The sequence below is a fragment of the Heterodontus francisci genome, chromosome 3 (genome assembly GCF_036365525.1).
Source record: "Heterodontus francisci isolate sHetFra1 chromosome 3, sHetFra1.hap1, whole genome shotgun sequence".
Classification (NCBI taxonomy): Eukaryota; Metazoa; Chordata; class Chondrichthyes; order Heterodontiformes; family Heterodontidae; genus Heterodontus; species Heterodontus francisci.
Genome location: NC_090373.1, coordinates 17,543,082 through 17,568,925, shown reverse-complemented (window position 1 = coordinate 17,568,925; position 25,844 = coordinate 17,543,082). Strand labels below are relative to the sequence as shown.

Sequence of the window (25,844 nt, the reverse complement as noted above, 5' to 3'; positions counted from 1 at the left end):
TTTCATTTCCATATGAAAATGTAGCCTGTCTAGGCTGATTTGCAACCCTAGTGATCTCAATGTATAATGGATTAGCTGTGTGATTTTAGTTAACAAAAAGCCAATTTTTGGGGGGAATTGGGGGCGGGGGAGTGGATGGGAAGAAATATAATTTTTTTTAATGCAATTTTTTCAGTATTTTTCCGACCTTGCCTGAGGGACTGACTTTGAGGGAGGGGTATGGCCCCAATTGTGTTGACAACAGTTTGATACCTTGGCCAGTGAATTTCAGCAATCTAATACATTTTGGGGGTGAGGGGTGGCATTGTTTGTCAACTCTGGTTGGTCACATTCCTGGAAGCTTCATCACATGACCTGCTCCCTCCTGTGCCCCACCCCCACACTCCATCCATTGATAGATTGACATGTCCATCCTTAAGGCATCCTGCCTTCCCTCATCGATTGGAACGTGAACAGACTTCTGGTTGCCTGATTGGCTGATTCTTGACTGTCAGTCAAAATAGCAGATTTACCCACATCCTTTGTATTCTAGTCCTCTGCATATAAATACCAGCATTCCCCATTAGCATTTTTGATTATTTTCTCTACCTCTTCATGGCACTTTAATGATCTGTGTACCTGGAACCCCCAAGTCTCTTTTGGATCTCCGCTATTTCTACCTTTTCACCATTCAGAAAGAACTCTGTTCTGTCCCGTTTAGGTCAAAAATTGTTGATCGCACATTTGCCCCCATTGAAATCCATTTTCCACAGTCTTGTCCATACACTAAATCCACCAACATCTCTTTGTAATGTTATGCTTCCATCAATACTGCTTACAATGCAGCTTATCTTTGTGTCATTGGCAAATTTAGATATGTGGCTTTCTATCCCATCATTTAAATTGTTAATACACAGAGCAAATCAAAGTGACTCCTGACAACGCAGCCACCCGCTGACGTCATCAGAGTGCGCCAAGCTGTGCACATGTGTAGCTACATCTTGCCATCTAAGTGGCGTATGCATGGGATGACGTCATCGCGCAGCACAAATGGCATTGTGCATCTGTGCCTGGTCCATCTTTGCATGATAAAGCGTCGTCGGGTATCCAGCCCCCTCCCCCACTCGGCTGGAGGGAGTGGCTGAATGGGAGACTTTGAGGCTGGAGCTCGATCCCCGTCATTCGCTCCCTCCCCACTAGTCGCGCTCCCCTCCCCCCACCCCCACTATCCTGGTCGATCATTCCCTGCTCGCACCACCCCGCTCTCCGGCCACTCGCTCCCCGTCCCCCCTCCAGCCGCTAGCTCTAGGCCGCGCCATTTCTCTGCTCTTGGCCACTTGCTTCTACATTGTGCCATCACCCCTTGCTTCATCGGGTGGCACGTGGAGACTGATCAAAAGTGGGAGCGAGTGACCGAGAGGAGGGAAGTGGTGCAGCCTAGAGGTAGTGGCTGGAGGTGGGGGGGCGGGGGAGGTGCGCAGGGAACGAGTGACCAGAGAGTGGGGTGGTGTGAGCGGGCAACAATCGGGCGGGGAAGTGGGTGGGGGGGGGGAGGGATCAGCGAGGCCTAGAGCGAGCGGCTGATGGGGGAGGGACCGGCGGTGGGGAGGAGGGGGAGAAAATGAGTTGCCAAGCGGGGAGAGCAGCCAGTGGGGTGGGAGCTAGTAACTGCGTTCGGGTGAAATCAGTCCTAGTCAGTCATATAAATGAATCACCGTAACGAATTGGCAGCACATTTTATACTCTGCCCGATTTTTCTTTTTCATCGATCGGGGTGCCAATTCACTATCTTCCAATCGAAATTCAATCATAAAATTCCTTTTTTATTTAATAGGATTACTGGGATATTAAATGGATCTGAGGATTACAGTTAGTATCCTATAATTGCATAGTAGTATATTACTGGGCTTCCATCCAACTTAATGTAAGGTTAGTTTGCTGGAACGATCTAGCCATAAGCATTCCCTGTGATAAATTGAGCAGTGCCATCTTTAATCCTGGCAGCTGCCTGAATGTCGCAGACATTGACATTCCAGTTGAAGAGCCTGCATTTGCGCATGTGCAAGTACTGCACCACCTAGTGGTTGTGCTGTCAGCAAACACAGCCATAGTAAATAGCTGAGGCCCGACAATAGATCCTTGTGGGATATCACTAGTCATATTCTGCCAACTACAATACCTGCCTATTATCCCTACTCTCTGTCTCCAAACACTCAGGCAATTTCCTAACCAGGTCACTAATTTGCCTTAATTCCCTGCTACTTTAGCTGACAGTCTCTAAAGAGGGACTTTATCAAATGCCTTCTTGAAATGCATATAAATAACATCCATAGACATTCCCTTGTCCACTACTTTAGTCACGTCTTCACAAAAAATCAATCAGGTTCGTCAGGCATAACCTATCTTTTACAAATCAATGCTGGCTCTCTCTGATCAACTGAAAATTTCAAAGTGTTCAATTACTCTATCCTTAATTATGGACTCTAGTAATTTCCTGGCAACAGATGTTAGGCTAACTGGTCAATAATGCATAATGGGTTGCTAGCTGGCTTCAAGACAGAAAGCAGAGAGTGGGAGTAAGAAGTAGTTATTCAGAGGGGCAGAAGGTGGGAATTGATGTTCCACAAGGATCAGGGCTGTTCATAATTTACATCAACAATTCGGACTATGCAATCAAAAACACAATTTCCAAATTTGTGGATGACACCAAATTGTTGGGGATAATCAATACTGCGGAGAACTGCAACAAATTACAGGAGGACTTTAATAAACTTGCAGAATGGGCAAATAATTGACAAATGAAGTTCAACACAGATAAATGTGAGGTAGTACATTTTGGTAGGAAGTATAGGGAGGCCACTTGATAGGTGTGAGTCTAGGTGGGGTAGAGGAACAAAGAGATCTCAGTGTACAAATACATAAATCACTACAAGTTGCACCACAGGTTAACAAGACCAAAAAAAATAAGCCCAGCACGAGGCTTTATTTCCAGAGGGATAGAATTGAAAAATAAGGAAGTTATGCTAAACCTGTATTGAACCTTGGTTAGGACACTTAGGGCTGAATTTTATGCTTCTATTGAAGGTGGGATCATTAGTGTAGTGGGCCAGAGAATCCTTGCAGAGCCGTCTGCCACAGCACTTTTCCGATTTTGACGGAGGTGGAGAAGTACCTCAACGGCACTGATGCTCCGATGCGACTGCATCATCATTTAAATGTTTTACGTACTGATTTTAATGCATTTCAATGTCATTCACCGGGATTGAATGACGCATTCTCAATTTTGTGTTACGTACCTTCAGTTTCTCGCCTTTAAAAGCTGCTGCCACTGAGGCGAGAGTCCTCGGTGCCTCGAAAGGGAAGGTAACTTCACAGTAGTGTTTTAGGGGAAGTGGGTTTACAGTGGACATTGCCGCTATGCTGAATCTGCAAGGGGCCTGTGTGTAAAGTGGGGGAGCTCTGAAAATGTATAGACTGTGTTTGTCATGGGGACCATTACAGGGTAGTATAAATGATGTTAGTATGACTGTGAAGGCTCACACGTTTGGAAAAGTTGTCGGAACAACATTAATCTCAATTTTGGAGCTACCGCAGGCATCCTACAAAGCAAAGATTGACAAACATCAAGGAGGGATCACTGAACCGTGGGGCCAATCTTTGCTCTGACACCTGACATGATGGCTTGCTTGTTGATTGAGAGATGTAATTCAAAACACAGAGGTATTTGCTTTAATACACTGCTGCTCAATGCTTGGAGAGACTATATGCAGGGCTGGCAGCCTTTTAAAGATGGCAACAGCACCTGCTCTAACATCAGGTGTTGCTGTGAACACCATCTCCATTGCTGCCCCCGCCACGTGATTGGGGGGGAATGGCCACCTCCATTATGGACATTGGCTGCCTGCCATGTAATCGCAGTAGCATAGCCACTGATGTCACGTGCGGGACCTGTGCCATGTTGCACATCCACCACAAAGGAAATAGAGGCACTAGACAGGATGCAGAGAAGATTTGCAAGGATGATACCAGAAATGCCTGAGTATACATACCTAGAAAGGATTGACAGGCTGGGTCTCTTACCTCTTGAAAAAAGGATGAGGGGTGACCTAATAGAGGTCTTTAAGATTATGGAAGGTTTTGATAGAATGGATACAGAGAGAATGTTTCCTCTTGTGGGGAAGAACATAACTAGAGGCCATTAATATAAGATAGTCACCAAGAAATCCAATAGGGAATTCAGCAGAAATCTCTTTAACCCAAGAGTGGTGAGATTGTGGAACTCACTACAGGGAGTTGTTGAAGCAAATGGTATTGATGCATTTAAGGGAATGCTAGACAAGCATATGAGGGGAAAAGGGAATCGAGGGTTGCAGTGATAGATTTAGATGTGGAAGGATGGGAGAAGGCTTGGATGGAGCATAAACACTGGCATGGACTAGCTGGGCTGAATGGCCTGTTTCTGTGCGTATCCCGTATGTGATCTTATGTAATCCTCTGTATAATTCCCTGGTTTCCCTCTCTTACCTTTCTTAAATAGTGGAGTGACATGTACAATTTCCCAATCTAAAGGAACAGTTCCCAAATTGTGAGAAATTTGAAGATTACAGTTAGGGCATCTCCAGTGTCCTTACCTATTTCCTTTAAACCCCTGGGATGGGAGCCCTCTGGTCTTGGGAATTTGTCACTCTTTAGTGCCAATACTTTCTTTATCACTGTTATTTTCCTTAAGTTAATTTTGTTGAATTCCTATCCCTGATTCTATATTAGTTTCCTTAGGATGCCTGGCATGCTGACCTCTTGGGCCCACATTGCCCCTGAGCACCCTCTTTTTCCGAATATAATTGTAATTTTTATTGTGTTGACTTTGACATTTCTTGCAAGTTTCTTTTCATATTCCCTTTTTGTAGCTCTTGCTATCTGTTTTGTCACCCTTTGATGTTCTTTGTATCTTCCCCAGTCATCAAGATCTGTGAGGTTTTTTTTTGCATTTTGTATGCTTTTTTTCCATTGTCTCTTACCTCTTTAGACATCCATGACTTCTTTTGGCAAGTAGGGTTCCTGTACCTTAGGGGTATTAACTGGTTCTGTATCACATTAAAATTTGTTTTGAAATGTATCCCACTGACCTTCTATCATTTTATCCATTAACAGACTTCCCCAGATTACTGTAGACAGTTTCCATCTCATCACATTAAAGTCAGCCTTACCTAATTCTAGGATCCTAGAAGCTGATTCGTGTTTCGGCCTTTCGAACACTCTGTTGAACTCAAATCATATGTCAATTGTTTTTAGAGAAATGTTCACACACCATTAGGCTGTTAACTAAATCTTGCAAAAAAGCTAATTACAAAATCTAATGTGGTATTCCCCCTTGTTGGTTCTAGGACATATTTTTGCAGAAAACCATCCCAGACACACTCAAGGAATTCGCTACCTTTTGAGATGTTGTTGTCTGATTGTCTCAATCTATGTGAAAGTTAAAATCCCCCATTAAAACCACTCTGCCTTTACTACATGTTTGCCTAATCTCTGCATTTATGCAATCTACTACTTCATGGTTGTTACCAGGGGGCCTATACACAAACCCCTCTACAGTATTAAATTCTTTTCTATTTATTGATCCTACCCATAAAGTAACTGCCTGCTTACCTCTCATTATATTCTTTCTTATCATTGAAATGATTTCATCCTTAATCTGTAAAACTGCTCCTCCCCCTCTTCCATTTTCAATGTCTTTTCTTTGGACCTTATAACCTGGTATATTTAGTTCCCGGTTCTGACCGTCTTGCAGCCATGTCTTAGGAATGGCTACCATTTCATATCCTCCAAGTTGAATTTGTGCCTGCAATTCATTCACTTTGTTCCTTGCAGTCGGTGTGTTTGTATAAAGAATGCTTATTTGGGTCACACACCTTAACCTATCCTCCAGTTTAAATGTTTTACTCACATGTTTCTTATTTCTCCCTCCTGGTTTAATTACTTTACATCTTTTAGTTTTCCCTTTACTTGTAGTGCCTAAAGCACAATTTCTGACTAATATTCTACTCTTTCCCCTTTCATTTGTTTTTGAACTATTATCTATACTATCTTTTTCACTTAAGTCCTCCCCAACATTTACTAGTTTAAAAGTCCTTGTGATGCCCTATTTAGTCTTTCCATTAGGACCCTGGTCCCAATCCAGTTCAGGCGGAGCATGTCCCAACAGTACAGTTCCTTCCTGTCTCAATACTGGCACCAGTATCCCGTGTAATAGAATCCCTCTTTCCCACACCACTTCTACAGCCAAATCTGCTTATCCCTGCGCCAGTTTGCATGTGACTCAGGTAATAATCCAGAGATTATAACCCTTGAGATCTTGTCCCAACATGGACCACAACAACTGCATCCTCCCCCTATCTCTCCAATATCTTTATATGCAGGTTTGAGATGTTCCTCCCTGGCACCAGGTAGGCAACATACCATGTGAGGCTCTCGATCCAGCTTATAAAAGATGATATCTCCCCCTGTCATTATTGAATCCCCTACAACTACCGCACTATGCTTTCCCCCCCACCCCCCCCACTCCTCCTTCTCCTCCTCCTCCCCTCTTTGAGCAGCCTCCTGCTCCATGGTGTGATGATACAGATTCTGGCTGTCCTTCCGACAGTCATTTTCATTATCCTCACAAGTAGCATGTATATTATATATGTTGAATAGTACCAGTGTCTGTGGTTCCTCGTTCTGTATCTCACCTGGGTTCCCCTTACTCTGCACACAATTGGTCACACCAACCCCATTCTGAACCTGCACCTCCCCAGAAGGTGTGATCAAAATCTCTAGCAAACTGTCCAGATACAGCTCCGCTTCTAATACTGCACCATTGTGCTAAATAACAAGGTGCCAAATGTTTCGGCAATCTAGTCCATGGTTTGTATTTCTTTTAGACGCCATCTTTAGTTGTGGAGCAATTAAATTGGCAAATGTAAGGTAATTGAAATTCTGAAATTCAAAAGGTTGCAGGATGACCCAAGATAATTACACGCCAAAGATCTTTCCATGTGTACTTAGAGTCAGAGTTAGAGGCGTGAAAGCCATAAAACAGCAGGTGGACTCGTTTAGTTGGGGAACTGAAATCAGGAAGTCTGAAGAGAATTGCCTTGTTTTTGTTAGCAGAATAAATTATTCATGTGTGTATCTGAAATTAAGGGGTTGTTTTGAAGTTGGAGTTAAGTAGCTTAGTTTTCTATCTGGCACATCCCAGATGTACACATATGGAGATAGATTATGCAGGGAGATCCCTTTTGGTCGGGTGTTTTATCTCTGTGTTCTCTCACAGAAAAGTCAGTTGGGCTTTGGAAGCAGCTAGACATAGTAGCAAAGGGCTATTAGGAGCTAAGTCTACTTTCAGATTCGAAGTCACTATGCAATGATATGAATGAGGCCCATGCTCGGGCTGGAGAAATCCAAATTTGTGAAGTGTTTTAAGGAGAGCTGGAGGGTTCACCCAGAGGAAGAATCCCCAAGAAACCTGCCCTCTGAAGATAGTTGGAAAACTAAGAAAAATCAAAGTGAATTCTTAAGAGCTGTGGTATGCTTTTGATTGGTCCCAGGAGAAGTGAATGAACCTTCAAGATCCTGTAAAGTATAGGGGAACTCTTGGGTTGGAAATAAAAGTCAAACAGGGAGTGTTCTGTTGAGATTTTAAGTTTAGAGTATAAGTCTTCATCTTACATTGAAAATTTTGGGTTAAAAGTATAAGTAATTACAAAAATAAATTGGTAAGACAGTCATGTTAGCTTTGTTTAACGCATGTGCAGCAACGTTTTTGTTCAAAGTGTGCAATCTTGTGGTGTAATTCTTACAGTAATAACTGGCAATTCAAATGTTGCTTTCAAAACGTTACCGGTCTCTAACACAACATAACACAAATCATTAACCAACAGTGCACCACAGCTCAAACCAACAGTGCACCACAGCACTAACCAACAGTGCAGTACAGCACTAACAAACAGTGCAGTACAGCACTAACCAACAGTGCATCACACCGCTAACAAACAGTGCACCATAGCACTAACAAACAGTGCACCGTAGCACTAGCCAACAGTGCACCGCCACACTAACCAAGAGTGCACTATTGAGCTAACCAATAGTGTGGCATAGAGCTAACCAACAGAGCACCATAGTGCTAACAGTGTACCATAGCACAAACCAACAGTGCACTATAGCACTAAACAACATTGCACCATAGTACTAGCCAAAAATGCACCTCAGCACTAAACAACAATGCACCACAGCACGAACCAACAGTGCATCTCAGCACTAACAAACAGTGCATCTCAGCACTAACAAACAGTGCATCTCAGCACTAACCAACAGTGCACCGCAGCACTAACCAACAGTGCACCTCAGCACTAACAAACAGTGCACCGCAGCGCTAACAAACAGTGCAAAATAGCACTAACCAACAGTGCACCACAACACGAACGATCAGTGCACCGTAGAGCTAACCAACAGTGCACCATAGCACTAACAAACAGTGCACCGTAGAGCTAACCAACAGTGCACCATTGCACTAGCCAACAGTGCACCATCACACTAACCAAGAGTGCACTATTGAGCTAACCAATAGTGTACCGTAGAGCTAAACAGAGCGCCATAGTGCTACATAACAGTGTACCATAGCACAAACCAACAGTGCACCATAGCACTAAACAACATTGCACCATAGCACTAAACAACATTGCACCATAGTACTAGCCAACAGTGCACCATAGCACTAACCAACAGCGCACCTCTGTGCTCACCAACAATGCACCACAGCACTAACCAACAGTGCACCACAGCACTAACCAACAGTGCACCACAGCACTAACCAACAGTGCACCTCAGCACTAACCAACAGTGCACCACAACATTAACCAACAGTGCACCTCAGCACTAACCAACAGTGCACCACAACACTAACCAACAGTGTACCTCAGCACCAACAAATCGTGCACCTCAGCACGAACAAATAGTGCACCTCAGCACTAACCAACAATGCATGACAGCACTAACCAACAGTGCACCGTAGAGCTAACCAACAGTGCACCACACCGCTAAGAAACAGTGCACCGTAGAGCTAACCAACAGTGCACCATAGCACTAGCCAACAGTGCACCATCACACTAACCAAGAGTGCACTATTGAGCTAACGAATAGTGTACCATAGAGCTAACCAACAGTGCACCTCTGTGGTAACCAACAATGCACCACAGCGCTAACCAACAGTGCACCACAGCGCTGACCAACAGTGCACCACAGCGCTAACAAACAGTGCACCATAGTGGTAACAAACAGTGTACCATAGCACAAACCAACAGTGCACCACAGCGCTAACCAACAGTGCACCACAGCGCTAACCAACAGTGCAGCACAGCGCTAACCAACAGTGCACCACAGTGCTAACCAACAGTGCACCACAGTGCTAACCAACAATGCACCACAGCGCTAACCAACAGTGTACAACAGCGCTAACAAACAGTGCACCATAGTACTAGCCAACAGTGCACCACAGCGCTAACCAACAGTGCACCATAGCACTAAACAACATTGCACCATAGTACTAGCCAACAGTGCACCATAGTACTACCAACAGTTCACCTCTGTGCTAACCAATAGTGCACCACAGCGCTAACCAACAGTGCACCACAGTGCTAACCAACAATGCACCACAGCGTGAACCAACAGTGCACCATAGCGTGAACCAACAGTGCACCATAGCACGAACCAACAGTGCACTATAGAGCGAACCAATAGTGTACCGTAGAGCTAAGCAACAGTGCACTGTAGCACAAAGCAAAAGTGCACCATAGTGCGAACTAACAGTGTACCCTAGCACAAACCATCACTGCACCAGAGCAATAACGAACACTGCACCATAGCACACACCAGCAGTGTACCATAGAGCTAACCACCACTGCATTACAGAGCTAACAAATAGAGCACCACAGGACTAACCAACAGTGCACCATACCAGGAAACAAAAATGCACAATAGCACAACCAACAGTGCACCAAAGAGCTAACCAACATCACAGCATTGCATTAATACACAGTGCACCATAGCACAACCCAACAGTACACCATAGCACTAACAAACAGTGCACCGTAGAGCTAACCAACGGTGCACCATAGTACTAGCCAACAGTGCACCATCACACTAACCAAGAGTGCACTATTGAGCTAACCAATAGTGTACTATAGAGCTAAACAGTGCGCCACAGCGCTAACAGTGTACCATAGTACAAACCAACACTGCACCATAGCACTAATCAACAGTGCACTATTGAGCTAACTAACAGTGCCCCATAGTACTACCCAACAGTACACCACAGCACAAACCAACAGTGCACCACAGCACTAACCAACAGTGCACCACAGCACTAACCAACAGTACACTATAGAGCTAACCAACACTGCATCATAGTACTAATCAACAGTGCACCGTAGAGCTAACCAACAGTGCACCATAGCACTAGCCAACAGTGCACCATCACACTAACCAAGAGTGCACTATTGAGCTAACGAATAGTGTACCATAGAGCTAACCAACAGTGCACCTCTGTGGTAACCAACAATGTACCACAGCGCTAACCAACAGTGCACCACAGCGCTGACCAACAGTGCACCACAGCGCTAACAAACAGTGCACCATAGTGGTAACAAACAGTGTACCATAGCACAAACCAACAGTGCACCACAGCGCTAACCAACAGTGCACCACAGCGCTAACCAACAGTGCAGCACAGCGCTAACCAACAGTGCACCACAGTGCTAACCAACAGTGCACCACAGTGCTAACCAACAATGCACCACAGCGCTAACCAACAGTGTACAACAGCGCTAACAAACAGTGCACCATAGTACTAGCCAACAGTGCACCACAGCGCTAACCAACAGTGCACCATAGCACTAAACAACATTGCACCATAGTACTAGCCAACAGTGCACCATAGTACTACCAACAGTTCACCTCTGTGCTAACCAATAGTGCACCACAGCGCTAACCAACAGTGCACCACAGTGCTAACCAACAATGCACCACAGCGTGAACCAACAGTGCACCATAGCGTGAACCAACAGTGCACCATAGCACGAACCAACAGTGCACTATAGAGCGAACCAATAGTGTACCGTAGAGCTAAGCAACAGTGCACTGTAGCACAAAGCAAAAGTGCACCATAGTGCGAACTAACAGTGTACCCTAGCACAAACCATCACTGCACCAGAGCAATAACGAACACTGCACCATAGCACACACCAGCAGTGTACCATAGAGCTAACCACCACTGCATTACAGAGCTAACAAATAGAGCACCACAGGACTAACCAACAGTGCACCATACCAGGAAACAAAAATGCACAATAGCACAACCAACAGTGCACCAAAGAGCTAACCAACATCACAGCATTGCATTAATACACAGTGCACCATAGCACAACCCAACAGTACACCATAGCACTAACAAACAGTGCACCGTAGAGCTAACCAACGGTGCACCATAGTACTAGCCAACAGTGCACCATCACACTAACCAAGAGTGCACTATTGAGCTAACCAATAGTGTACTATAGAGCTAAACAGTGCGCCACAGCGCTAACAGTGTACCATAGTACAAACCAACACTGCACCATAGCACTAATCAACAGTGCACTATTGAGCTAACTAACAGTGCCCCATAGTACTACCCAACAGTACACCACAGCACAAACCAACAGTGCACCACAGCACTAACCAACAGTGCACCACAGCACTAACCAACAGTACACTATAGAGCTAACCAACACTGCATCATAGTACTAATCAACAGTGCACCATAGAGCTGTCTAATAGTGCACTTTTGGGCTAACCAACAGTGCACCATAGCACAAACCAACAGTGCACCATAGCACAAACCAACAGTGCACCATAGCACAAACCAACAGTGCACCATAGCACAAACCAACAGTGCACCATAGCACAAACCAACAGTGCACCATAGCACAAACCAACAGTGCACCATAGCACAAACCAACAGTGCACCATAGCACAAACCAACAGTGCACCATAGCACAAACCAAATGTGCACCATAGCACGAACCAACAGCGCACCTCTGTGCTCACCAACAGTGCACCACAGCGCTAACCAACAGTGCATCACAGCACTAACCAACAGTGCACCACAGCACTAACGAACAGTACACTATAGAGCTAACCAACACTGCATCATAGTACTAATCAACAGTGCACCATAGAGTTGTCTAATAGTGCACTTTTGGGCTAACCAACAGTGCACCATAGCACAAACCAAATGTGCACCACAGTGCAAACCAAATGTGCACCATAGTGCAAACCAACACTGCACCATAGAGCTAACCAACAGTGCACTATAGATACTAACCAACAGTGCACTATAGAGCTTACCAACAGTGCACCATAGCACTAACCAACAGTGCACCATAGCACAAACCAACTGTGCACAATAACACTAACCAACAGTGCACAATAACACTAACCAACAGAGAACCACAGAGCTAACCAATGGTGCACAGTGGCACTAACCAGCAGTGCACCATATTGCTACCCAACAGTGCAAGTAGAGCTAACCAACAGTGCAAACAGAGCTAACCAAGAGTGCACAATAGCAGCAATCAACAGTGCACCATAGCACAAACCAACAGTACACCATAGCACTAACCAACAGTACACCATAGCACTAACCAACAGTGCACCATAGCACGAACCAACAGTACACCATAGCACTAATCAACAGTACACCATAGCACTAATCAACAGTGCACCATAGCACGAACCAACAGTGCACCATAGCACAAACCAACAGTACACCATAGCACGAACCAACAGTACACCATAGCACTAACCAACAGTGCACCATAGCACTAACCAACAGTGCACCATAGCACTAATCAACAGTGCACCATAGCACGAACCAACAGTGCACCATAGCACTAACCAACAGTGCACCATAGCACTAATCAACAGTGCACCATAGCACGAACCAACAGTGCACCATAGCACAAACCAACAGTACACCATAGCACGAACCAACAGTACACCATAGCACTAACCAACAGTGCACCATAGCACAAACCAACAGTACACCATAGCACGAACCAACAGTACACCATAGTACTAACCAACTGTGCACCATAGCACGAACCAACAGTGCACCATAGCACTAATCAACAGTGCACCATAGCACGAACCAACAGTACACCATAGCACTAATCAACAGTACACCATAGTACTAACCAACTGTGCACCATAGCACGAACCAACAGTGCACCATAGCACTAACCAACAGTACACCATAGCACTAACCAACTGTGCACCATAGCACTAACCAACAGTACACCATAGCACTAACCAACAGTGCACCATAGCACGAACCAACAGTACACCATAGCACGAACCAACAGTACACCATAGTACTAACCAACAGTACACCATAGCACTAATCAACAGTACACCATAGCACTAACCAACAGTACACCATAGCACGAACCAACACTGCACCATAGCACTAACCAACTGTGCACCATAGCACTAACCAACAGTACACCATAGTACTAACCAACAGTACACCATAGCACTAACCAACAGTACACCATAGCACTAACCAACACTGCACCATAGCACTAATCAACAGTACACCATAGTACTAACCAACAGTACACCATAGCACGAACCAACACTGCACCATAGTACTAACCAACAGTACACCATAGCACGAACCAACAGTACACCATAGTACTAACCAACAGTACACCATAGCACTAATCAACAGTACACCATAGCACTAACCAACAGTACACCATAGCACGAACCAACACTGCACCATAGCACTAACCAACTGTGCACCATAGCACTAACCAACAGTACACCATAGTACTAACCAACAGTACACCATAGCACTAACCAACAGTACACCATAGTACTAACCAACACTGCACCATAGCACAAACCAACAGTACACCATAGCACTAACCAACTGTGCACCATAGCACGAACCAACACTGCACCATAGCACTAACCAACTGTGCACCATAGCACTAACCAACAGTACACCATAGCACTAACCAACTGTGCACCATAGCACGAACCAACACTGCACCATAGCACTAACCAACTGTGCACCATAGCACTAACCAACAGTACACCATAGCACTAACCAACTGTGCACCATAGCACTAACCAACAGTACACCATAGCACTAACCAACTGTGCACCATAGCACTAACCAACAGTACACCATAGCACTAACCAACTGTGCACCATAGCACTAACCAACACTGCACCATAGCACTAACCAACTGTGCACCATAGCACTAACCAACAGTACACCATAGCACTAACCAACTGTGCACCATAGCACTAACCAACAGTACACCATAGCACTAACCAACTGTGCACCATAGCACTAACCAACACTGCACCATAGCACTAACCAACTGTGCACCATAGCACGAACCAACACTGCACCATAGCACTAACCAACTGTGCACCATAGCACTAACCAACAGTACACCATAGCACTAACCAACTGTGCACCATAGCACTAACCAACAGTACACCATAGCACTAACCAACTGTGCACCATAGCACTAACCAACAGTACACCATAGCACTAACCAACTGTGCACCATAGCACTAACCAACAGTACACCATAGTACTAACCAACAGTACACCATAGCACTAACCAACTGTGCACCATAGCACTAACCAACAGTACACCATAGCACTAACCAACAGTACACCATAGCACGAACCAACACTGCACCATAGCACTAACCAACTGTGCACCATAGCACGAACCAACAGTACACCATAGTACTAACCAACAGTACACCATAGCACTAATCAACAGTACACCATAGTACTAACCAACAGTACACCATAGCACTAACCAACAGTACACCATAGTACTAACCAACACTGCACCATAGCACTAACCAACTGTGCACCATAGCACTAACCAACAGTACACCATAGTACTAACCAACTGTGCACCATAGCACTAACCAACAGTACACCATAGCACGAACCAACAGTGTACCATAGCACTAACCAACAGAACACCATAGTACTAACCAACACTGCACCATAGCACTAACCAACTGTGCACCATAGCACTAACCAACAGTACACCATAGCACTAACCAACACTGCACCATAGCACTAACCAACTGTGCACCATAGCACTAACCAACAGTACACCATAGTACTAACCAACACTGCACCATAGCACTAACCAACTGTGCACCATAGCACTAACCAACAGTACACCATAGTACTAACCAACACTGCACCATAGCACTAACCAACAGTACACCATAGCACTAACCAACAGTACACCATAGTACTAACCAACACTGCACCATAGCACTAACCAACTGTGCACCATAGCACTAACCAACAGTACACCATAGTACTAACCAACACTGCACCATAGCACTAACCAACTGTGCACCATAGCACTAACCAACAGTACACCATAGTACTAACCAACTGTGCACCATAGCACTAACCAACAGTACACCATAGCACGAACCAACAGTACACCATAGCACGAACCAACAGTACACCATAGCACTAACCAACACTGCACCATAGCACTAACCAACAGTACACCATAGTACTAACCAACACTGCACCATAGCACTAACCAACTGTGCACCATAGCACTAACCAACAGTACACCATAGCACGAACCAACAGTACACCATAGTACTAACCAACAGTACACCATAGCACTAATCAACAGTACACCATAGTACTAACCAACAGTACACCATAGCACTAACCAACAGTACACCATAGTACTAACCAACACTGCACCATAGCACTAACCAACTGTGCACCATAGCACTAACCAACAGTACACCATAGCACTAACCAACAGTACACCATAGCACTAACCAACAGTACACCATAGCACTAACCAACAGTACACCATAGTACTAACCAACACTGCACCATAGCACTAACCAACTGTGCACCATAGCACTAACCAACAGTACACCATAGCACTAACCAACAGTACACCATAGCACGAACCAACAGTACACCATAGTACTAACCAACACTGCACCATAGCACTAACCAACTGTGCACCATAGCACGAACCAACAGTACACCATAGCACTAATCAACAGTACACCATAGTACTAACCAACAGTACACCATAGCACTAACCAACAGTACACCATAGTACTAACCAACAGTACACCATAGTACTAATCAACAGTACACCATAGCACTAACCAACACTGCACCATAGCACTAACCAACTGTGCACCATAGCACGAACCAACAGTACACCATAGCACTAATCAACAGTACACCATAGTACTAACCAACAGTACACCATAGCACTAACCAACAGTACACCATAGTACTAACCAACAGTACACCATAGTACTAATCAACAGTACACCATAGCACTAATCAACAGTACACCATAGCACGAACCAACAGTACACCATAGTACTAACCAACAGTACACCATAGCACTAATCAACAGTACACCATAGCACTAACCAACACTGCACCATAGCACTAACCAACTGTGCACCATAGCACTAACCAACAGTACACCATAGCACGAACCAACAGTACCATAGTACTAACCAACTGTGCACCATAGCACGAACCAACAGTACACCATAGTACTAACCAACAGTACACCATAGCACGAACCAACAGTACACCATAGTACTAACCAACAGTACACCATAGCACTAATCAACAGTACACCATAGTACTAACCAACAGTACACCATAGCACTAACCAACTGTGCACCATAGCACGAACCAACAGTACCATAGTACGAACCAACTGTGCACCATAGCACGAACCAACAGTACACCATAGCACTAATCAACAGTACACCATAGTACTAACCAACAGTACACCATAGCACTAATCAACAGTACACCATAGCACTAATCAACAGTACACCATAGCACGAACCAACAGTACACCATAGTACTAACCAACAGTACACCATAGCACTAATCAACAGTACACCATAGCACTAACCAACACTGCACCATAGCACTAACCAACTGTGCACCATAGCACTAACCAACAGTACACCATAGCACTAATCAACAGTACACCATAGCACGAACCAACAGTACACCATAGCACTAACCAACACTGCACCATAGCACTAACCAACTGTGCACCATAGCACTAACCAACAGTACACCATAGCACTAATCAACAGTACACCATAGCACGAACCAACAGTACCATAGTACTAACCAACTGTGCACCATAGCACGAACCAACAGTACACCATAGCACTAATCAACAGTACCATAGTACTAACCAACTGTGCACCATAGCACGAACCAACAGTACACCATAGCACTAATCAACAGTACACCATAGTACTAACCAACAGTACACCATAGCACTAATCAACAGTGCACCACAGCACTAATCAACAGTACACCATAGCACGAACCAACTGTGCACCATAGCACTAACCAACAGTACACCATAGTACTAACCAACACTGCACCATAGCACTAACCAACAGTACACCATAGCACTAACCAACAGTACACCATAGTACTAACCAACAGTACACCATAGCACTAACCAACAGTACACCATAGTACTAACCAACAGTACACCATAGCACTAACCAACAGTACACCATAGTACTAACCAACAGTACACCATAGTACTAACCAACAGTACACCATAGCACTAACCAACACTGCACCATAGCACTAACCAACAGTACACCATAGCACTAACCAACAGTACACCATAGCACTAACCAACACTGCACCATAGCACTAACCAACAGTACACCATAGCACTAACCAACAGTGCACCATAGCACTAACCAACTGTGCACCATAGCACTAACCAACAGTACACCATAGCACTAACCAACAGTACACCATAGTACTAACCAACAGTACACCATAGCACTAACCAACAATACACCATAGTACTAACCAACTGTGCACCATAGCACTAACCAACAGTACACCATAGCACTAACCAACAGTACACCATAGCACTAACCAACTGTGCACCATAGCACGAACCAACAGTACACCATAGCACTAACCAACAGTACACCATAGTACTAACCAACAATACACCATAGCACTAACCAACAATACACCATAGTACTAACCAACTGTGCACCATAGCACTAACCAACAGTACACCATAGCACTAACCAACAGTACACCATAGCACCAACCAACTGTGCACCATAGCACTAACCAACAGTACACCATAGCACTAACCAACAGTACACCATAGTACTAACCAACAGTACACCATAGCACTAACCAACACTGCACCATAGCACTAACCAACAGTACACCATAGTACTAACCAACAGTGCACCATAGCACTAACCAACAGTACACCATAGTACTAACCAACAGTACACCATAGCACTAACCAACAGTGCACCATAGCACTAACCAACTGTGCACCATAGCACTAACCAACAGTACACCATAGTACTAACCAACAGTACACCATAGCACTAACCAACAGTACACCATAGCACTAACCAACTGTGCACCATAGCACTAACCAACAGTGCACCATAGCACTAACCAACAGTGCACCATAGCACTAACCAACAGTGCACCATAGCACAAACCAACAGTATGCCATAGCACAAACCAACAGTGCACCATAGCACAAACCAACAGTGCACCATAGCACTAACCAACAGTGCACCATAGCACTAACCAACAGTGCACCATAGCACAAACCAACAGTATGCCATAGCACTAACCAACAGTGCACCATAGCACTAACCAACTGTGCACCATAGCACAAACCAACAGTATGCCATAGCACAAACCAACAGTGCACCATAGCACAAACCAACAGTGCACCATAGCACTAACCAACAGTGCACCATAGCACTAACCAACAGTGCACCATAGCACAAACCAACAGTATGCCATAGCACAAACCAACAGTGCACCATAGCACAAACCAACAGTGCACCATAGCACTAACCAACAGTGCACCATGGCACTAACCAACAGTGCACCATAGCACAAACCAACAGTATGCCATAGCACTAACCAACAGTGCACCATAGCACTAACCAACAGTGCACCATAGCACTAACCAACAGTACACCATAGCACAAACCAACAGTATGCCATAGCACAAACCAACAGTGCACCATAGCACAAACCAACAGTGCACCATAGCACTAACCAACAGTGCACCATAGCACTAACCAACAGTGCACCATAGCACAAACCAACAGTATGCCATAGCACTAACCAACAGTGCACCATAGCACAAACCAACAGTATGCCATAGCACAAACCAACAGTGCACCATAGCACAAACCAACAGTGCACCATAGCACAAACCAACAGTGCACCATAGCACAAACCAACAGTGCACCATAGCACTAACCAACTGTGCACCATAGCACAAACCAACAGTGCACCATAGCACTAACCAACAGTGCACCATAGCACTAACCAACAGTGCACCATAGCACAAACCAACAGTATGCCATAGCACTAACCAACAGTGCACCATAGCACAAACCAACAGTGCACCATAGCACTAACCAACAGTGCACCATAGCACTAACCAACAGTGCACCATAGCACAAACCAACAGTATGCCATAGCACTAACCAACAGTGCACCATAGCACTAACCAACAGTGCACCATAGCACAAACCAACAGTGCACCATAGCACTAACCAACAGTATGCCATAGCACTAACCAACAGTGCACCATAGCACTAACCAACAGTATGCCATAGCACAAACCAACTGTGCACCATAGCACAAACCAACAGTACACCATAGCACTAATCAACAGTATGCCATAGCACAAACCAACAGTACACCATAGCACTAATCAACAGTGCACCATAGCACAAACCAACAGTACACCATAGCACTAATCAACAGTATGCCACAGCACAAACCAACAGTACACCATAGCACTAATCAACAGTGCACCATAGCACAAACCAACAGTACACCATAGCACTAATCAACAGTATGCCATAGCACTAATCAACAGTGCACCATAGCACTAACCAACAGTATGCCATAGCACTAACCAACAGTGCACCATAGCACTAACCAACAGTATGCCATAGCACTAACCAACAGTGCACCATAGCACTAACCAACAGTATGCCATAGCACAAACCAACTGTGCACCATAGCACAAACCAACAGTACACCATAGCACTAATCAACAGTATGCCATAGCACAAACCAACAGTACACCATAGCACTAATCAACAGTGCACCATAGCACTAACCAACAGTATGCCATAGCACAAACCAACAGTACACCATAGCACTAACCAACAGTACACCATAGCACTAATCAACAGTGTACCATATTGCTACCCAACAGTGCACAATTATACTAACCAACAGTGAACCATAGAGCTAACCAACAGTGCACCATAGCACTAACCAACACTGCACCATAGAGCTAACCAACAGTGCACCATAGCACTAACCAACACTGCACCATAGAGCTAACCAACAGTGCACCATAGCACTAACCAACACTGCACCATAGAGCTAACCAACAGTGCACCATAGCACTAACCAACACTGCACCATAGAGCTAACCAACAGTGCACCATAGCACTAACCAACACTGCACCATAGAGCTAACCAACAGTACACCATAGCACTAACCAACTGTGCACCATAGCACTAACCAACAGTGCACCATAGCACTAACCAACAGTGCACCATAGCACTAACCAACAGTGCACCATAGCACAAACCAACAGTATGCCATAGCACAAACCAACAGTGCACCATAGCACAAACCAACAGTGCACCATAGCACTAACCAACAGTGCACCATAGCACTAACCAACAGTGCACCATAGCACAAACCAACAGTATGCCATAGCACTAACCAACAGTGCACCATAGCACTAACCAACTGTGCACCATAGCACAAACCAACAGTATGCCATAGCACAAACCAACAGTGCACCATAGCACAAACCAACAGTGCACCATAGCACTAACCAACAGTGCACCATAGCACTAACCAACAGTGCACCATAGCACAAACCAACAGTATGCCATAGCACAAACCAACAGTGCACCATAGCACAAACCAACAGTGCACCATAGCACTAACCAACAGTGCACCATAGCACTAACCAACAGTGCACCATAGCACAAACCAACAGTATGCCATAGCACTAACCAACAGTGCACCATAGCACTAACCAACAGTGCACCATAGCACTAACCAACAGTGCACCATAGCACAAACCAACAGTATGCCATAGCACAAACCAACAGTGCACCATAGCACAAACCAACAGTGCACCATAGCACTAACCAACAGTGCACCATAGCACTAACCAACAGTGCACCATAGCACAAACCAACAGTATGCCATAGCACTAACCAACAGTGCACCATAGCACAAACCAACAGTATGCCATAGCACAAACCAACAGTGCACCATAGCACAAACCAACAGTGCACCATAGCACAAACCAACAGTGCACCATAGCACAAACCAACAGTGCACCATAGCACTAACCAACTGTGCACCATAGCACAAACCAACAGTGCACCATAGCACTAACCAACAGTGCACCATAGCACTAACCAACAGTGCACCATAGCACAAACCAACAGTATGCCATAGCACTAACCAACAGTGCACCATAGCACAAACCAACAGTGCACCATAGCACTAACCAACAGTGCACCATAGCACTAACCAACAGTGCACCATAGCACAAACCAACAGTATGCCATAGCACTAACCAACAGTGCACCATAGCACTAACCAACAGTGCACCATAGCACAAACCAACAGTGCACCATAGCACTAACCAACAGTATGCCATAGCACTAACCAACAGTGCACCATAGCACTAACCAACAGTATGCCATAGCACAAACCAACTGTGCACCATAGCACAAACCAACAGTACACCATAGCACTAATCAACAGTATGCCATAGCACAAACCAACAGTACACCATAGCACTAATCAACAGTATGCCACAGCACAAACCAACAGTACACCATAGCACTAATCAACAGTGCACCATAGCACAAACCAACAGTACACCATAGCACTAATCAACAGTATGCCATAGCACTAATCAACAGTGCACCATAGCACTAACCAACAGTATGCCATAGCACTAACCAACAGTGCACCATAGCACTAACCAACAGTATGCCATAGCACTAACCAACAGTGCACCATAGCACTAACCAACAGTATGCCATAGCACAAACCAACTGTGCACCATAGCACAAACCAACAGTACACCATAGCACTAATCAACAGTGCACCATAGCACTAACCAACAGTATGCCATAGCACAAACCAACAGTACACCATAGCACTAACCAACAGTACACCATAGCACTAATCAACAGTGTACCATATTGCTACCCAACAGTGCACAATTATACTAACCAACAGTGAACCATAGAGCTAACCAACAGTGCACCATAGCACTAACCAACACTGCACCATAGAGCTAACCAACAGTGCACCATAGCACTAACCAACACTGCACCATAGAGCTAACCAACAGTGCACCATAGCACTAACCAACACTGCACCATAGAGCTAACCAACAGTGCACCATAGCACTAACCAACACTGCACCATAGAGCTAACCAACAGTGCACCATAGCACTAACCAACACTGCACCATAGAGCTAACCAACAGTGCACCATAGCACTAACCAACACTGCACCATAGAGCTAACCAACAGTGCACCATAGCACTAACCAACACTGCACCATAGAGCTAACCAACAGTGCACCATAGCACTAACCAACACTGCACCATAGCACTAACCAACACTGCACCATAGCACTAACCAACACTGCACCATAGAGCTAACCAACACTGCACCATAGCACTAACCAACACTGCACCATAGAGCTAACCAACAGTACACCATAGCACAAACCAACACTGCACTATAGCACTAACCAACAGTGCACCATAGTGCTAACCAATCGTGCACATAGAGCGAACCAAAGGTGCACAATAACACTAAGCAACAGTGCACGATAGCACAAACTAACAGTGAACCACAGCACTAACCAACATCGCACCATCGAGCTAACCAACAGTGAACCACGTCACTAACCTCAGAAGAACACCTCATGCTACACTACTATTATAGTATCATGTCCCATTCCTGTGGATTTCTAGGGAGGGATTTCCATTTGGCACTAAGTATGTGGCAGTTTTGTAATGTGGGCTTGAGCAGAATATAAACTGGGTTTAGATTGTGGAGCCCTTACAATCAGCAGTAGGCGGAGCCTGTCACGGCTGCAGAAATCACATGTAGGTTTCACCTGGTTGAGCTGCAGATGGTTGCTCAATAACATGCCTGTTGAACCTGCAAAATTAATAAGTGTTTCAGCTCATTTACCACAGAGCTTTTAATTAATCAATAGCAAGTTCAGAGGTTCACACCACACATGTGCATGAATTATCTACATTAGTATTTACCTCTTAGCAAAATCTATACCAGAAGTGCATTAATCACCCACCCTGCACTGGGACCCTCTGTTGCAGTGGCTAAGACATAATATTTCAGAGTGCCACCATCAATGCAAAGCTATTCTGAGCTTATGCATGCATTGTCCGATTGCCCTGTTTTAACCAACTTACAATCCTGTAACATCTAACCATCTCCCCTTGACATTCAATGGCATTACCATCGCTGAATCCCCACTATCAACAGCCTAGGGGCTACCATTGACCAGAAACTGAAATGGAGTGGACATATAAATACCGTGGCTACAAGAGCAGGTCAGAGGCTGGGAATCCTGCAGTGAATAACTCACCTCCTGACTCCCCAAAGCCTGTCCACAATCTACAAGGCATAAGTCAGGAGTGTGATGGAATACTCTCCACTTGCCTGGATGGGTGCAGCTCCAACAACACTCAAGAGGCTTAACACCATCCAGGACAAAGCAGCCCGCTTGATTGGCACCCCATCCACGAACATTCACTCCCTCCACCACCGACGCACAGTGGCAGCAGTGTGTACCATCTACAAGATGCACTGCAGCAATGCACCAAGGCTCCTTAGACAGCACCTTTCAAACCCGCGACCTCTACCAACTAGAAGGACAAGGGCGGCAAATGCATGGGAACACCACCACCTGCAAGTTCCAGTCCAAGTCACACACATCCTGACTTGGAACTATATCGCCGTTCCTTCACTGTCGCTGGGTCAAAATCCTGGGACTCCCTGCCTAACAGCACTGTGGGTGTACCTACCCCACATGGACTGCAGCGGTTCAAGAAGGCAGCTCACCACCACCTTCTCAAGGGCAATTAGGGATGGGCAATAAATGCTGGCCTGGCCAGCGATGCCCACATCCCATGAATGAATTAAAAAATATATATTTTTGATAAGCTGGTCTACGAGGCTCTAAAAACAGATGTAATTATTCGTTTGTTTTGTTTTCCCAATTGTTCGGATTTCGATTTATCTTAATTAACTTCTCTCATGCTTGATTTTTCATTCTTGATGCAAGTCGGCTTTGCCCATTCAGTGCTTTATCCGCAGGCACATCTGTGCAGCTAATAAATGACACCTCCTGCTCTGCAATTAATTAGCTGCTTAAGTATTGTGGAAGGAGGTGAGTCAATACTTTGACTGTGTTTTAGACAACAGCAGAAGACAATAGCCCTGAAATTCTGGCTGGGACTTCTCCTGTTACAGCTCCAGCAGGAGACTGATGGAAGCCAGAGGCAAACAGCATAGAAGGACATCAGCCAGTTAAATGCAGGGGCCCAATGGATCCCTCTCAGAGTTACACTGGGAGACTGGCAGATATTTTTAGGTCAACATCTGTTGAGAAATTATTTGTAATATATTTGATGTCAAATTTATTTTCCTAACTTGGCAACAAGAATCCATCCTTTGACTTCAATGGGAAGGAAAATCAGATGGGGTGTATAACAGGCAACAAATTCACTAAACCCCTTCGTATGCTCCTAGCGGAGGTGAATTTTACCCCCAGTATATTAGCATTGACAATCCAAACTAAAATATTTGTCTCATTGTTTATATGGTGTTCCATACCCAGGGACAATTTTTAAAGCAATTTAATTGTTATGTACACTGGACATTGTAACATGATTATGTTTTAAAAATTATGATTTCTGAAAGTTCAAGATGGAGTCTGGAAGGTCAGGTGACCTCATCGCCACTCTGTGACAGGTTACAAGGACAATAGAGAATGCAGATAAAGAACAACAAAGAACAACAAAGAACAGTACAGCACAGGAACAGGCCATTCGGCCCTCCACGCCTGCGCCGATCTTGATGCCTGCCGAAACTAACACCTTCTGCACTTCCGGGGACCGTATCCCTCTATTCCCTTCCTATTCATATATTTTGTCAAGATGTCTCTTAAACATCGCTATTGTACCTGCTTCCACCACCTCCCCCGGCAACAAGTTCCAGGCACTCACCACCCTCTGTGTAAAGAACTTGCCTCGCACATCCCCTCTAAACTTTGCCCCTCTCACCTTAAACCTATTTTCCCCTAGTAACTGACTCTTCCACCCTGGGAAATAGCTTCTGACTATCCACTCTGTCCATGCCGCTCATAACTTTGTAAACCTCTATCATGTCGGCCCTCCACCTCTGTCCGTCTGGTAGTGTGGCGACCAGAACTGCACGCAATATTCTAAGTGTGGCCTACTAAAGTTCTGTACAGCTGCAGCATGACTTGCCAATTTCTATACTCTATGCCCCGACCGATGAAGGCAAGCATACCGTATGCCTTCTTGACTATCTTATCCACCTGCGT

At 45.0% G+C, this 25,844-nt stretch overlaps 1 protein-coding gene across 1 annotated transcript in view; it reads right to left on the bottom strand.

Moving 5' to 3' along the window:
* The window catches only part of LOC137366649 (protein eyes shut homolog), a 246,479-nt gene extending 223,260 nt beyond the window's left edge, over positions 1–23,219 (bottom strand). The window contains exon 1 of the mRNA XM_068028341.1: positions 23,156–23,219. The gene's annotated coding sequence lies outside the window, so the exon portion shown is untranslated. The remainder of the gene's footprint in view (positions 1–23,155) is intronic.
* Between the last annotated feature and the right edge of the window lie 2,625 nt (positions 23,220–25,844).